This window comes from Capra hircus, chromosome 27, assembly GCF_001704415.2.
Source record: "Capra hircus breed San Clemente chromosome 27, ASM170441v1, whole genome shotgun sequence".
NCBI classification, from domain to species: Eukaryota; Metazoa; Chordata; class Mammalia; order Artiodactyla; family Bovidae; genus Capra; species Capra hircus.
This window is the reverse complement of record NC_030834.1, coordinates 1,344,393-1,362,006: the sequence shown is the minus strand read 5'-3', so window position 1 is coordinate 1,362,006 and position 17,614 is coordinate 1,344,393. Positions and strand designations below refer to the sequence as shown.

General features: G+C 42.9%; 1 protein-coding gene across 3 annotated transcripts in view; it reads left to right on the top strand.

Annotated features, from left to right (window-relative positions):
• The window catches only part of ZNF385D (zinc finger protein 385D), a 382,025-nt gene that overhangs the window by 210,350 nt on the left and 154,061 nt on the right, over positions 1 to 17,614 (top strand). The gene's annotated exons all lie outside the window — the stretch shown is intronic.

Sequence of the window (17,614 nt, the reverse complement as noted above, 5' to 3'; positions counted from 1 at the left end):
TTCAGCGTTACTGGGTTGGGGCATAGACTTGGATAACTGTGATATTGAATGGTTTGCCTTGGAAACAAACAGAGATCATTCTGTTATTTTTTAGATTGCATCCAAGTACTGAATTTTGGACTCTTTTGTTGACCATGATGGCTACTCCATTTCTTCTAAGGGATTCCTGCCCGCCAGTAGTAGATATAATGGTCATCCGAGTTAAATTCACCCATTCCAGTCCATTTTAGTTCACTGATTCCTAGAATGTCAACGTTCACTCTTGCCATCTCTTGTTTGACCGCTCCCTATTTTCCTTGATTTGTGGACCTGACATTCCAGGTTCCTATGTAATATTGCTTTTTATAGCATTGGACCTGGCTTCTATCACCAGTCACATCCACAGCTGAGTAGTGTTTTTGCTTTGGCTCCATCCCTTCATTCTCTCTGGAGTTATTTCTCCACTGATCTCCAGTAGCATATTGGGCACCTACTGACCTGGGGAATTCCTCTTTCAGTATCCTATCATTTTGCCTTTTCATACTGTTCATGGGGTTCTCAAGGCAAGAATACTGAAGTGGTTTGCCATTCCCTTTTCAGTTAGAAGAGTTTGAATGTTTAATAGTGTTTGTTTAGTTGAGAGAATTTGGAAATTTGAAATCAAGGAAGAAAAGATGTACAAAAAAGAGTAACTTCAAGCAGGGAATTTGAAATCCTGACTCAAGTTAATGGAACCATGCATAAATACGGAAACATATTATGCATAGTTGTAAAATAATAATAGAATATTTAACTTAATAAAATTTGATAATGTTTGTAGAGGAGTATGAAAAGAAAGAAACTAGCCAAGAAAATGTGATCTTTCCTAGTGTCTATAAATGCATTAGTATGTTATTTAGAGCTGTGATATCAATTGGCATAAAATAATAATAATAAACATTTCATTTCAAGCATTTATTAATATCTCTGGGCTGAAGCTCTTTGTACTCCTGGGTTTGTTACCATGTGTGCATTATTTGATAACAATAAACGAAAATAGAAAAGAAATTATAGCACAGTATTCTGAGAGTCCCTCTGGAAGAAGACTTGAAATGCATGAGAATTACAAAATGTACTAGTTAGAGTTCCAGCTAACAAAATAACTTTGTAAATCAGAGGTTCTCAACATGCTTGCTCCTGGGAATCCAGCTGAGATTTGCACCCCCTTCAAGCTGTGTGAAGAGAGGCATAAGTTTATATTTTACTTTTCATAGTTTATGTAGAAAGCCACCAGTCATCCAATGGCATTGTATTTGGTTTTTTTTTTTTTTTTTCAAAAGTATATACAAGCGTTTCTATATGGTAAACACAATTAAGTGTTTAAAATACAACCAGATGCAACTATACCTTTAGTGTTAAAGAGGTCTTTAGGTACTGGGGTACTTACTGGGGTACCTTTACCCGGGTTCAGATGGATTTGATCCAAAGGACTTCTGGACAGACAAGATAGCTCAGCTTCATCATTCCATGACCTGAACAACTGAGAACCTCTTTGCTGACCACTTAACTATTACTATACCTGACTCAAACTTTTAACTACAGTTCAACTTGACAGTGGTTCCTTTAAGTCCTTAAAAAAGGCCAGGAAGTGTATGGATGTGAGAGTTGGACTGTGAAGAAGGCTGAGCGCCAAAGAATTGATGCTTTTGAACTGTGGAGTTGGAGAAGACGCTTGAGAGTCCCTTGGACTGCAAGGAGATCCAACCAGTCCATTCTGAAGGAGATCAGCCCTGGGATTTCTTTGGAAGGAATGATGCTAAAGCTGAAACTCCAATACTTTGGCCATCTCATGTGAAGAGTTGACTCATTGGCAAAGACCTTGATGTTGGGAGGGATTGGGGGCAGGAGGAGAAGGGGACGACAAAGGATGAGATGGCTGGATGGCATCACTGACTTGATGGACACGAGTTTGAGTGAGCTCCAGGAATTGGTGATGGACAGGGAGGCCTGGCATGCTGCAATTCATGGGGTCACAAAGAGTTCGACACGACTGAGCGACTGAACTGAACTGAACTGACCATGTCATTTGTTAACAAGCAAGTCAATTGTTAGAAAGACTTTACAATATCCCTTGTTTATTGTAGGTTGTTCTGACTTACTTTTGTTCATCAGTTCTCCTTAAAAAAAAAAAAAAGTAACTTGTGCGTATTTCTGCTGTTTTTTGCCAATTACCTAGAAACCTAAATACAGACCCAGTTTTCATGTTGATTTTGGAAGTTTGTTGAGCTCTGACATGTGTTTGAGAGTCAGCTTGATATGTAGGAGGAGAATCGGTTTTTAATAAACCTGAGTTTAAATCTTGGAGCTGCAAACATTTATCTTTGCTATTTCTTGGTTTTTACTTCTGTAAAACAAGGATAATAGCACACCCTTTTTAGAATTCTTTGGCTAAAAATTATTTATTTCTGGGAAAGAAGACAGTGATTTCCAGGAAACAACTGGTGAAATATTATAATCATAGGAGGTTGCTTCTCTAATTTTCTCTATTTATCTTTGGTGTGCTGGGTCTCCATTGCTGCACCTGGGCTTTGTTCTAGTTGCCATCAGGGGCTCCCCTCTGGTTGTGGTCAGGCCTCCTCCCCGGTTGTGATGAGAGCTCCTCCCTGGTTGTGATCAGGGCTCCTCCATGGTTGTGATCAGGCCTCCTCCCCAGTTGTGATCAGGGGCTCCTCCCTAGTGGAGATTCCTGGGCTGCTCGTTGCGATGCCTTCCCTTGTTGTAGAGCGCGGCTCTAGGGTGTGGGCTCCGTAGTTGTGGGACATGGGCTTAGTTGCCCTGTGGCATGTGGGATCTTCCTGGATCAGGGATAGCACCGCTTCTGCATTGACAGGCTGATATTTTCTCCCTCACTGAGCCACCAGGGAAGCCGGAAAGTTGGTTCTGTTACCCAGGTTTTGACCAGTACTTCTTAGACATCCCCCATGGAGCCTTTTGAGCCTTGAACTAATTTGCCTTGTGTTGGGATCTCAATCTATACTTTTAACAAGCTCCCCAGATGATTCCTGGTGTATTGCCAGGGTTGAGAATGGTTGCCTTAAATATGTGGCATGCATTTTAAGAGCTATTATTGTTTTTTATTCTTTCTACATGCAAGTTTATTTTGAATATCTACATCAAGACCCCCAAATGCAGTCAACTTCAGACGACAATGCACATTTTCTACACAATTGAACTGTGTGGCTTCAACCAAGAATCATATCCTTGGCTGCCTTTTTCTCCTAAAAATGCTTGACAGCAGCTGAAGTGGTTGCTTTTGCTTGTCTAATTACTTCTTTCAACAATAAAGCTTTTCTGAGCATTTTCTGTTTTCAGGTACTTGTTTTTCAAAGATGAGCAAAACTGACTACATCTTTTGCGGTCTTGGGAAGGGAGGACTGTAAGCAGACTATCTGGGAGATGAATACTGTATGACAGGATGTGGGAATGTGTAGCGTGTTGTGAGAATGGGGAGGAGGGCTCTTTGGCTCCATCGGCTATGAGACCGGAGGGGCTATTCTTGGAAAGAGAGCATTTTGGATAAACAGACAAGAATTACACATATATTATGTAAGCAATAAAGACTGGAGGAAAGAAAGGGCCTACAAAAGATAAGGAGGCAATAGACCACACCAGATTCAGCAAGAACTTGCCAGTAAATCTGTACTACTGGAGCAGAATATCGGAGGCCAGAAGGAACAGGAGTGAATCCAAAGACACCACCCAGGTTAGTTTGTGGAGGCAGTGCTTGCCAACACAAAATGCCTCTGATGGCATGATTTACACATCGCTGGCTAATAAAAATAAGCATATGGGCCACCTATAGGGGATGGGGGAAGTGTGTGTGTAAATTACTGAATGAATATTTCAGTGCAAAGAGTAGAATAATTCAAGGAAGTATCAAGTCTAGCCCAAACACAGAACAGAAGAAACTGAGTCCTGCCAAATTCAAAACAGTGAGAGATTTTATGTAGGGACTATACCAACTGGTACATGAATTGGTACGTAAACAATATGCATGCATGTGTATACACGCACAAACATATGCGCAGACATTTGCATTTTTGAGCAAAACATAAAGAGAAGTAAGGATATTCTCATGTGCTTAATTCCATATATAACGTGTTATCTTGGGATTTTCATGCTAGAAGAGATCGTATAAATTACTTATGGAGATGGAATTTGTTTAAAAAGAACCACCCCACACACTATCATGCATTCTTAAAGTCACAAAAGATTGATTTACAAAAGGAAACAAGCAGGGAAGCAAGAAGGAAAGGGACACTGTAAAACATGTACCCCTGAACTTATGTCTCTTCTGCTTTACCCAAGCATTTAAAATCAGGATGGTTGCTCACATAGCTCATATCAACGTTTCGTTGTTTAATTTTTCTATAGCCTTTATAACTTTCATTTTGTGACATTTTCAAATTACCTCATCTAAATCATTTGTAGTATATATGGTATAGTGAAAGTCGCTCAGTCTTGTCTGACCCTTTGCAACCCCACGGGCTATACACAGTCCATGGAGTTCTCCAGGCCAGAATACTGGAGGGGGTAGCCTTTCCCTTCTCCAGGGGATCTTTCCAACCCAGGAATTGAACCCAGGTCTCCCGCATTGCAGGCGGATTCTTTACCAGCTGAACCACCAGGGAAGCCCAAGAATACTGGAGTGGGTAGCTATCCCTCCTCCAGGGGATCTTCCCGACCCAGGAATCAAACCAGGGTCTCCTGTATTGCAGACAGATTCTTTGCCAGCTAAGCTATGGGGCAAGCCCTAAATCCTCTGTAGGCACCCTAGTAAAGACAGGCTTCTTTCAGTTCTGTCAGCCTCCTCTCTGTCTCTATGTACATTTCAGTTTCTGAAATGCATTTCTTCTTTCTAGGTTCTTGGGGATCACAGGACTCTTTGAGGCTAAAATTGATCATAAACGGTAGAAGGCAGACAAAAAATGGTCTCAGTGATCCATGGATTGCTCCAACTTTCCCTTTTAGACACTACCCAAGAAAATAGATTTTGATTTTTCCTTTCATCAAGAAATCGTAGAATTATTGCCTGAGTAAAATTTCACAGTGGTTTGTAGATTTTTAAAATTGTGTTTTCCACCAAGTCCCTTTTTAAGCTGGGTTTCTTTATTTTTGGCCACACTGCTTCTTGGCTGCTTTGAGCACGCGCTCTCTTGGTGCAGTGGCTGGGGGCGGGTCTCCAGCCGCGGTGCGCACGCATCTAGGTGCCCAGGCTTGCCTGCCCTGAGCGCGGGCTCTGGGGCGCACAGGCCTCGGTAACTTGCCTGTGGCTCAGTCGCTGCGGCTCTCAGGCTCCAGAGTGCGGGCTCAGTAGCTGCAGTGCCTGGGCTCAGTTGCTCCCTGGCGAGTGAAATCTGCCTGGAGCAGGGATGCAGCCCACGTTCCCTTCATTGGCAGATGGCCTCTTAGCCACCGGGCCACCAAGGATGCCCAGTTTGTGAATTTGCACGTTGCCTAATAAGTTTGTTTTGTGTTGAATCTTGTACCCCCCAAAAGTTTGTTATAATCCTAACTCCCAGTACATTAGAGTGTGACCTTATTTGGAAATAGTCACTTTACAGAGATAATCAATTTAAAATGAGTTCACAAGAATGGTCTCTAATCGCATATGACTGGTACTCATAATAAGCAGAAATTGGGACACAGAGACACACTCAGGAAGAATGGGATATGAAGATGGAGAATTAGAGTGATGCGACTGTAGGCTAAGGGTTGCCAAGGATTGCTGGCAAGATACCAGAAGCTAGGGAGAGGCAGGAGGAATTCTCCTTACAGACTTCAGAGGACTTAAGTATGGTTTTCCAGCATCTTGACTTTAAACTTTTAACCTCCAAGACTGTTAGGTAATGCATTTCTGTTGATGTCAGCTGGTGGTCCTTTTTTTATAGCAACACTAGGAAATTAATGTATGGTTAGAATATTTGAAAGGTCAATCGATACCACACTTTGATGTTGTCATTGTTTTCATCCATCCATGCTACATCTTTGCATTCATCCATCCTCCCATCCACCCATCTGTCCATCCACGCAGCTCTCTTTCCATCCATACCTACATCTGTCCGTCCATCCATCCATCCATCCATCCATCTAATAGCATCATGATTTTGAAAAAAAGGAATTTAACAAAAGTAGCGAGGACATAATTTCAGATTAAGGGGAAAAAACCCTTTCATTCAACCATCCATGATTTGTACAAAAAAGTGTCCTGTCCTCTCCTGTCTTTTCACTTCAGATTCCAACACCCGACCCACATTTCAGTGACTTGCAGAGAAGCCAGATGTGATTGTGAACTTCTGGTGCAGCTGGTCATTTAATGAATTTCTGAAATTTATCCTCCAGCCCAATCCACAAGACTATGGCTCTCCGGGGTGCTCTTTGTAAATGGAGTCCCAGCTCTGGAGTTGTTAGATTTTGTTACTTAGACCTTATTCAGAGACAGGCCTATTGAACCTTGGATGACATGACTTCTGGCTCAGCCAGCCCCATAGGCATGCATTGCCTTCCAAAGAGGTTTTGCCATGTAAGTCCATCAGAAACAATATTCCAATAAAAGCATTTGAGTCAGATTCTGTCCCTGTATTGCTGATAACAGGGTGTCCAAAGTGTCCAAATTAAGGACTGGAGTCTTCCCCACAGGGTGATATTAGTGTGATCAGTCAGCAGTCTTCCCTTTTGAAGAAACTTAATATCCTTTTAAGGTACATTCTTTTAATATACCCCACGTCCAAGGTAAGAGAAACCGAAGTAAGACAGTAGGTATTGCAAGAGGGCATCAGAGGGCAGACACATTGAAACCATAATCACAGAAAACTTGTCAATCTAATCACACTAGGACCACAGGCTTTTCTAACTCAATGAAACTAAGCCATGCCAGTGGGGCCACCCAAGACGGGCGGGTCATGGTGGAGAGGTCTGACAGAATGTGGTCCACTGGAGAAGGGAATAGCAAACCACTTCAGTATTCTTGCCTTGAGAACCCCATGAACAGTATGAAAATGCAAAATGATAGGATACTGAAAGAGGAACTCCCCAGGTCAGTAGGTGCCCAACACGCTAATGGAGATAAGTGGAGAAATAACTCCAGAAAGAATGAAGGGATGGAGCCAAAGCAAAAACAATACCCAGCTGTGGATGTGACTGGTGATAGAAGCAAGGTCTGATGCTGTAAAGAGCAATATTGCATAAGAACCTGTAATGTCAGGTCCATGAATCAAGGCAAATTGGAAGTGGTCAAACAAGAGATGGCAAGAGTGAACGTTGACATTCTAGGAATCAGCAAACTAAAATGGACTGGAATGGGTGAATTTAACTCAGATGACCATTATATCTACTACTGTCTGCAGGAATCCCTTAGAAGAAACAGAGTAGCCATCATGGTCAACAAAAGAGTCCAAAATTCAGTACTTGGATGCAATCTCAAAAACGACAGAATGATCTCTGTTTCCAAGGCAAACCATTCAATATCACAGTTATCCAAGGCTATGCCCCAACCAGTAACGCTGAAGAAGCTGAAGTTGAACGGTTCTATGAAGATCTACAAGACCTTTCAGAGCTAACACCCAAAAAAGTAGGAAGCAAAAGTAGGAAGTCAGGCAATTTGGCCTTGGAATGTGGAATGAAGCAGGGCAAAGACTAATAGAATTTTGCCAAGACAATGCGCTGATCATAGCAAACACCCTCTTCCAACAACACAAGAGAAGACTCTACACATGAACATCACCAGATGGTCAACACCAAAATCAGATTGATTATATTCTTTGCAGCCAAAGTGGAGAAGCTCTATACAGTCGACAAAAACAAGACCAGGAGCTGACAGTGGCTCAGATAATGAACTCCTTATTGCCAAATTCAGAGTTAAATTGAAGAAAGTAGGGAAAACCGCTAGACCATTCAGGTATGACCTAAATCAAATCCCTTATGATTATACAGTGGAAGTGAGAAATAGATTTAAGAGACTTGATCTGATAGAGAGAGTGCCTGATGAACTATGGACAGAAGTTTGTGACATTGTACAGGAGACAGGGATCAAGACATCCCCATGGAAAAGAAATGCAAAAAAGAAAAATGACTGTCTGAGGAGGCCTTACAAATAGCTGTGAAAAGAAGAGAAGTGAAAAGCAAAGGAGAAAAGGAAAGATACAAGCATCTGAATGCAGAGTTCAAAAGAATAGCAAGAAGAGATAAGAAAGCCTTCCTCAGTGATCAATGCAAAGAAATAGAGGAAAACAACAAAATGGGAAAGACTAGAGATCTCTTCAAGAAAATTAGAGATACCAAGGGAACATTTCATGCAAAGATAGGCTCAATAAAGGACAGAAATGGTATGGACCTAACAGAAGCAGAAGATATTAAGAAGAGGTGGCAAGAATACACAGAAGAACTATACAAAAAAGATCTTCAAGACCAAGATAATCATGATGGTGTGATCACTCATCTAGAGCCAGACATCCTGGAATGTGAAGTCAAGTGGGCCTTAGAAAGCATCACTATGAACAAAGCTAGTGGAATCACCTTGATGGAATTCCAGTTGAGCTATTTCAAATCCTGAAAGATGATACTGTGAAAGTGCTGCACTTAATATGCCAGGAAATTTGGAAACTCAGCAGTGGCCACAGGACTGGAAAAGGTCAGTTTTCATTCCAATCCCAAAGAAAGGCAATGCCAAAGAATGCTCAGACTACCACACAATTGCACTCATCTCACAAGCCAGTGAAGTAATGCTCAAAATTCTCCAAGCCAGGCTTCAGCAGTGTGTGAACCATGAACTTCCAGATGTTCAAGCTGGTTTTAGAAAAGGCAGAGGAACCAGAGATCAAATTGCCAACATCTGCTGGATCATGGAAAAAGCAAGAGAGTTCCAGAAAAACATCTATTTCTGCTTTATTGACTATGCCAAAGCCTTTGACTGTGTGGATCACAATAAACTGTGGAAAATTCTGAGAGAGATGGGAATACCAGACCACCTGACCTGCCTCTTGAGAAACCTGTATGCAGGTCAGGAAGCTACAGTTAGAACTGGACATGGAACAACAGACTGGTTCCAAATAGGAAAAGGAGTACGTCAAGGTTGTATATTGTCACCCTGCTTATTTAACTTCTATACAGGGTACATCATGAGAAACGCTGAGCTGGAAGAGGGGGAAGCTGGAATCAAGATTGCCGGGAGAAATATCAATAACCTCAGATATGCAGACGACACCACCCTTAGGGCAGAAAGTGAAAAGGAACTAAAAAGCCTCTTGATAAAAGTGAAAGGAAGGATGAAGAAGTTGACTTAAAAGTCAACATTCAGAAAATGAAGATCATGACATCTGGTCCCATCACTCCATGGGAAATAGATGGGGAAACAGTAGAAACAGTGTCAGACTGCATTTTGGGGGCTCCAAAATCACTGCAGATTTTGATTGCAGCCATGAAATTAAAAGACGCTTACTCCTTGGAAGAAAAGTTATGACCAACCTAGATAGTATATTCAAAATCAGAGACATTACTTTGCCAACAAAGATCTGTCTAGTCAAGGCTATGGTTTTTGTAGTGGTCATGTATGGTTGTGAGAGTTGGACTGTGAAGAAAGCTGAGCACCGAAGAATTGATGCTTTTGAACTGTGGTGTTGGAGAAGACTCTTGAGAGTCCCTTGGACTGCAAGGGGATCCAACCAGTCCATTCTGAAGGAGATCAGCCCTGGAATTTCTTTGGAACGAATGATGCTAAAGCTGAAACTCCAGTACTTTGGCCACCTCATGTGAAGAGTTGACTCATTGGAAAAGACTGTGATGCTGGGAGGGATTGGGGGCAGGAGGAGAAGGGGACGACTGAGGATGAGATGGCTGGATGGCATCACTGACTCAATGGACGTGAGTCTGAGTGAACTCCGGGAGCTGGTGATGGACAGGGAGGCCTGGCGTGCTGCGATTCATGGGGTCACAAAGAGTTCGACACGACTGAGCGACTGAACTGAAATGAATATTCTTTTGGCCTGAAAAAAAATATCCCATTGCAGAAAAAGGATGACCATCCATAGAAGTAAATCACTTTCTTTTCTTCCTTTTTTTCCTCTGATTTTTTTCCTTCTCTCCTGGTATACCTTTTCTCACTGATACAGGAAATATGTCAATAAAATTTAAATATATATTAATCTTCAGTGGGTTCCCGGAAAACAAATGAGAACCACGGGGAATGAGAACATGGGTGGCACATAGCCCCTACCCTTCTCCCTGAAAATACCACATACAGATGGTTTTTAAAGGTGAACAGGATTAAACTTCCATGATGAGACATGTGTCAGTAATATGTCCACAAAGTCAATTAAAAATCAAGGAACTATGCTCAATATCTTATAATAATCTATAAAGCAAAAGAATCTGTAAAATTATATGGGTTACATACAATAATGAACTGATCTGCAAAACAGAAATAGACCCACAGACAAGCTGAACAAACTTGCTGCTGTTACCCAAGGGGAAGGAGGCTGGAGGGACAAACTGATGGGTTTGGGATGAACAGAGATACACACTGGTAGACCTAGAATAGATGAACAGCAGAGGCCTACTCTACGGCCACAGGGAATTAGACTCAGTATTTCATAATAACCTATAATGAGAAAGAATCTTAATAAGAATACATGTATGTGTGTGTGTAAAACTGACTCGCTTTGCTGTATACCTGAAACTAATAGTATCATGAATCAAATATGTCAATAATTTTTTAATTAAAAAAAGAAAAAACAATCTCAGAGTGCAATTACTTGTGGGAATTCCACAACAGTGCCACGATACATTGGCTGAATGCAACTTTCCAGAGCATATAAATGGTGCCAAGAAAAATAATCTCTTACGACCCCTTCAAGCTCATCGTGCTTTACTTTGAACCCTCTGTTTCATGTTATTAGTCTGCTCGGAGAACATTAGGGAAAATAGCCATGGCAGAAAGCTACTGAAAGGTCTCTTCCATTTGGACATGACCCGAGTACTTGGAGAGCATCCAAAAGGTTTGGCACATTTAAGTTCAAGCACTGGTTTTCTGAACAAAGTCAGCTTCTCCTGAGCTGAGTAGAACAGTGTGTCTGTTAGCCTTTGCCTGGGAAGACCCCTGGTGGGGAAATGGTCTGATGTTGACCTGTAAAGTAGAAAGAGAACCAGCGAACCATTGCTTCAGTGCCTCAGTGAGCCTGTGTCTAGAAATGTGTTCATAAATTACTGTATGCAAGTCCTGTGTGGCGGCTGCCAGCTGCAGACTCTGCTCTGAGCGTCTCTACCCCTGTCGTATCCTGGGGTCATCGATCCACATGCCTTCACTTCTCATAAGCTCTCCTCACCCCTCATGCGTAAGGTTCCCTTGTGAACCCAGGTTTTCTCACTGCTGCAGGTAACACCATTCCAAGACAGACGTTAAGTTTTGATATCAGGCTTCAATAATATTCAGTTTATGTTTTAGCAACTCAACAGTCATATGGTGGGCCCTGGCCCAAGTGGGAGCCACTCCGTTAATTCCCAGGTGCAGAGAGCACAGAGGGGTGGCCGCCTTGACTTTCCCCATTTTGGGTGAGACCCGAGACAAGAGCGGCCTTCAGATGGGGCGGTGCAGTGGCATGAAGGATGAGCTGGGGACCTGGCCTCTCTGAAGGAGGTCAGCTGAGAAGAGATGGGTTCTGTCTGGAGTCCCGAGAAGTAGGTAGGCATTAGTCAGAGGAAGATGAGGCAGAAGGTGTGGGGAAAGGGTTTTCAAGGCAGAGGAAGAGGAATGTGCAGAAGAGTTGAGCAGCCTCCCTCCAGCCCTGCTCAGAGCTTTGTCTTGGCCTTGGGCGATTGGCATTCCTGTCAAATTCGCTCCGTCCCTCAACCTCAGAGAAAGGGGGAATGCTGAAGTCCTTGGTGTTCTTGATGGGAATGGTGCCTGGCAGCAGGCACATGTTTGAAAAAAGGCAACTAATGATACATTTAAGATTTATATTTAAAAAAATGCATGCGCTTTTGGGTATGGAAATTATGTGTCTGTTTTTAAAAGAGGGCAAAAGTTGCAAATTTTCTCAAATGGAAAAATTTGTTGAAGAAACGCAATTATTATAATTTTTAATAATGTGTAAGTCATATAATGGAGAAGGAAATGGCAACCCACGCCAGTGTTCTTGCCTGGAGAATCTCATGGACAGAGGAGCCTGGTGGGCTACAGTCCATGGGGTCACAGAGAGTCAAACACTACTAAGCAACGAACACACACACACACATGAGTCATATAAACACAAATTTTACTAGTTCATAGTCGATGGAATAAACTGTGTGTCACTTAATATTCAGTTCAGTTCAATCGCTCAGTCGTGTGCGACTCTCTGTGACCCCATGGACTGCAGCACGCCAGGCCTGCCTGTCCATTACCAACTCCCGGAGCTTTACTCAAACTCATGTCCATCAAGTCGGTGATGCCGCTTTACATTACAGGGTCACGCAGTCCAGGACACCATTATCACAAAGCTGTACTGTGGTGCCGGATGGAGGGGGCCAGGGTGGGAAGTTGCGCTGCTTATTACTTCTGTGATATCAGGCAACGGGCAGTGAGAGCTCCTCGGGAGGTTGCTAGACTAGAAGCAATGCTCACGAGCACAGACACACCGTGAGTGCCAGTAAGTGTGACCTCAGCCTGATTGTCACAGGTCACTGTCCCTAGAAATACCAGCTGGAAGAGGCGACCTTTATATTTCTAGGCTTCTAAACACTCTGGCATTTAAATTCTTATTCTTTGATCTGAAAACCAAGCTAACAGGAACAGACAAACTGACAGGAACAGAGGGAGGAGGTCTCTAGAGCAGGAGAGATAAAGGCAAGGCTCAGCCCCATCCATCCTCCCTGAAGACACGGCAGCGACCTAGGGAAGGGCAGTGGGAAGGGGGCCTCAGCGGCTCACCGGAGGCTGGCCCTGGCCGCTCAGCTACAGACCAGTTTAGCAGAATGCCCCAAGGGAGGCGAGGGAAAAGCAAGGCCTGGGAAGGAAACGCAAAGATCCTTAAACCTGAAATGAAGGAAAACATATTCATTTGGCTGTAAATAAGGCCTTAGGCTGAGTTTGAAATTGAATTTTACTCTAGAGTTGGGGTGAGCATATCAATAGCTAGTGTATCATTCTTCACTTGTGTGTGTTGGTTTGGGGAGTGTTGGATAATGTATTTGGAAAATGTTAGCTTTCAAAATATCCCACTTTAGGTATTATATAACTATGTCTTAAAATACCATGTAGCTTTTACCATTTCTTTTTAGTTTTTAACTCAGGGCCGCATGGGTTCAGTGAAATGTCCGACTGCGATTTCTGGGTATTACATTTTTAGTTTAATGACTATTTTTGCACAAAAGCTTACATTTTATTCATATTCATATAACGATTTTCTTGATCACATTTTTTAAACTGTATGTATTGAACAAAGATGCTAACTTTAAAAACAAACGACAAACGCTTTGGTTATATTATTTTAGAAATTAGTTACTTAAAGCAGGTATTTTGTACTGTGGGACATCTCAGAGGATTTAATGTTAGATGTGCGCTGTGAATGCCCAGGCTGTGGCACCTAGGTTCCCTACAACTTATTTAACCCAAGAACTCCTTTTTTCTTTCCTGCACACATTGGCGTTTCTTGAGACTGCTTTTGCAGACAGATGTCAAGCATGATTCTCATACACACAGAAAAGCATGATTATTTCGACAGCTCGGACCCGTCGGATCGCAGGGAGGAGACCGACGCACGTGCCTTTCTTTGGGACACAGCGTTTGATTCCAGCGTATCCGCGTTTGTCCCCACAGCACGTGTGCCGCCCTCTGTCCGCCTGACTCTGCGACCCCGCGGACTGTAGCCCGCCAGACCCCGCTGTCCATGGGGTTCTCAATGCTAAATGATGCCGTGTTTGGGTGAAATGAACAAAGTGGCTGTGTGTGTCCCCCGAGTGACAGCAGGTGCCATTTTTAGTTATTCACCAAGTACTGCGCTTAGTCGCTCAGTCGCGTCCGACTCTTGGTGACCCCATGGACGGTAGCCTGCCAGGCTCCTCTGTCTATGGGGTTCTCCAGGCAAGAAGACTGGAGCGGGTTGCCATTTCCTTTTCCAATATAGACCATGTGGTATCACTTAATTACCTGTTTAACGGCAGAAATTACTTAGATGTAGCCCTTGTTAATTCCTTGTTGTAAACGGCTTTCCATATATTTGTAGCTGTATCTATTAAAGAGGTGACTGACTTAAGTCCATTATTGAAAGTATTAAACTTTTGTCATTTTGTTGTACTAGGTTCCTGAAATAATAATAGAGAATTACGTGTAGTGGCGTAACTATAGCTTTTATTTCATCATTAAAGGATAATTCAATTAAAAATGTATACTGGAAAATAAGATTGCCTTTGAAGAACACAATACTTTGCATTTTAAAGTTTGACTTTTAGCTATAGTGATCAGAACAATATTCAGTTAAAAACAAAAAGAATTAAATCTAGAGAATATGCCACATTTGCCTAAAGTGTCTGCTTCTAAAATACCTCCCACACCGATTTGGATTGAATACGCAGTCAGTGGAAGTGACCGACATTACTGAAAGACAAAAATAAATAGCTACTCCCGAAGTGTGATCAACTCAAAGCTATGTATTTTCAGAGAGCATCTTCAGTATGAATATGCTGTTCCTTTTTCCTTCGCACTGTCGTTATAAAGGGGCTCAGGATTCCTGAGTAGAGTACAGGTGTAATTCACCTGATCCCGAAGAGAGATGGATCCTGTTTGTGCAGATGGAACAGATGCAGTAGAAATGGGGAGGCAGCTGCCTCTGAATTAGTGCCTCTTTCAGCGTTTTCGTTTTCCTTCCCCCCCCCCCCCCCGTGCTCTCTGTGCTGTCACGGAGCACTGCGGCGGCATCTGGACGCGCTGTTGCAGGGACCCGGGAGGCGGGAGGCGGGCTCTGCAGCTTCCTGCATGCAGCCCTATGGCTGCCAGCTCTCGGGTTCTGCTCAAGGTCCATTTCGGTTCTGAGGACATAGGGGTGAGGCGGGGCTGAGGAAAGTTTGACTTAACTGGGGTGGGAGACAGGGCAGTGTGGGTAGCGAAGAATCCTGTGCCATGCCCTATGACCTTTCTCACGAGCACTTGAGGTTCAAACTAAGAAAAGTAAATGGCAACTTTATGTTCATTTTTAATGTTTGGATTCAGATGCAGAACTGAATTTAGAAATGAGCTTAGGTCATGTATTAAGATTTGAAAAACGTATAGAATTAACTGGAAACAATTCAAACATTCATCAGCTAACACACGGATAATCACGTTAGGGTGAAAGTGAAAATGTCAGTTGCTCAGTCGTGTCCAACCCTTTGTGACCCCATCGACTGTAGCCTCCAGGCTCCCCTGTCCCTGGGATTCTCCAGGCAGGAGTACTGGAGTGGGTTGTCATTTCCTTCTCCAGGGGAATCTACCAGACCCAGGGACTGAACCTGGGTCTCCTGCACGGCAGGCAGATTCTTTCAAGTCTGAGCCACCAGGGAAGCGCACGGGTTCACCCATACAAAGGGCTACTACTCAGCAGTGAAAAGGAATGTTACCAATGCGTGCAACGACATGGGTGGGTCTTAAAAACATCATGCTGAATGAAAGATGCCAGACACGGAAGATGGTATAGCGTATGATTCCATTCGTATGAACCTTGAGGAAAGGGAAGAATACAGAAAGCAGAGCAGTGATTTCACCGGGTGGGGTGGGAGGCAGGAAGTGACCTCACGAGGGAACTTCATGGGTAATGGAAGTGTTCTATGAGGTAATTATTAAGACTGCATCTATTTGTCAAATCTCATCAAACTGTAAATTTAACATTGGTGAGCTTTATTGTATTTACATTAAAATCAAAACTGGTTGAAAAGAAAGTATGGTATAATTCACTAGTGGGGGAGGGGATCCTAGAATCTGTTAATTCCTGGAAGTGACCAGAAAAATTGTGGGGCAGCTGAGCTTCATCCAAAATCTGGGATGAACATCAGGAAAAATGTAAAGTGGTGATGAAAGCTACAAATGAGAACCCATGAGCTCTTCTGGTCACAGCTGTTTAATGTAGAAACCATCTAGCCTAGTACTTAGCACGGAGAGGCACTTAACAAATGCTGAGTGCTGTCATTTTTTGTTGATGCTATTATTTTATTATTATTTAGAATAGTGCATTATGAGTGTCTAGACAACATTGTAGAAGTTGTGAATAGAGAAAACCTTTATCCTACCTACTGGTGGAAAGAGTCTATGAGTTAATGGGTTCTGATGATTTGAAACACACAAAAGGGGGTAGGATTTATCAGCGACTGATTTAGGCTAATTAGTGAACTATAATGTATCACCGAAGTGCTCAGAGCATTATTTCAGACATATGCTTAGCTTTTGTGTATGTCAAATCTTGTCTGAACTGATTCAGTCCATGCGGAAGACTCTCAGAAGAACTTCGTATTGGATGAGAGTTAAGAGTTCCAAAGTCTGCAAGTATTGAACAGAATCAGTGGCTGGTGTAGGACATTGAAATCATTTTGAAATGATTTTTTGGACATGTGAGAGATAGAAAGTGCCAACCAAGACCGTAGGAATGCGAGGCTCCTGTTACCCCTAATCATCACATACGTGTACACAAAACAGAAAACGTAATAGCCCAGATTTATTGACTTTTAATGTGCCTGGCACTGTACTGCACTAAGTGATTTCAAGAATTATTATGACTAAACTTCATCACAAGCTTAAGAGATAATGCATGAGAGCACAGAGGCTGTGCGTGTATTAAGACGACAATCAAAGTTTGATTCTGACTATCGTTTGGGAACCGTGGATGAGAGCCCTGGAACGAGCCTTGGTGACATTCCGTTTTACCAGCACTGTTTTGCCAGCATCACGCTTTGGATGTCCCGTATCCTGTCCTGGGAGTGGGATGCAGAGAGAACTGACATCTGGCCCAAGCTCTCTGACCTGTGAGTCGTGAGCCCACAGGAGAGCACCATGTGTTAGGGGATCAGTCAGTGATCGTGGAAAGAACCCACAGTTCCACATGTTTGAATTCTTAGAAAGCAGAATTTGTGTGCAAGCAACCCTTGCTTTTTCAAAGTTTGTTTTCTACTTCGATTTGACCAAAGACCTACATTAGTACCTGCTTTCACTAAACAGAGAAAATCCGAAGAGGATTTGCAAAAAAAAAAAAAAAAAAAAGGACAAATGGTGGAAACGGCGCCCAGCCTTTGTTTTTGCAACAGCCCTTGTAGAGGCGGCAGGAACCGTGATCAGCAAGGTCGGGGTTGCCAGCTCTTTCCCCAGGGAAGCATGCTCTGCGTCCCAGCAGCCAGCCGCCAAGGCTTTGCGCTGTGTCTCTGGGCCTCTGTGCTCTATCTCCGTTTGCTTTTCGCAGCCTTCTGCAAGATGGGTCCTAAGGTAGTGGCTTCTTTCAGAGAGCAGGGGAAATCCGTGCTCGATTCCTAAGGCAGAAAAGATACCAAACGTAGCAGAAGGTTAATTATACGTAAAGAGGCTCAAGTTATTTTCACGGCCGCTTGTCTATTTTGAAGTCCGTTTGAGGCAATGGTACAGACTCACTGCTGTGTGAGATTTCACACA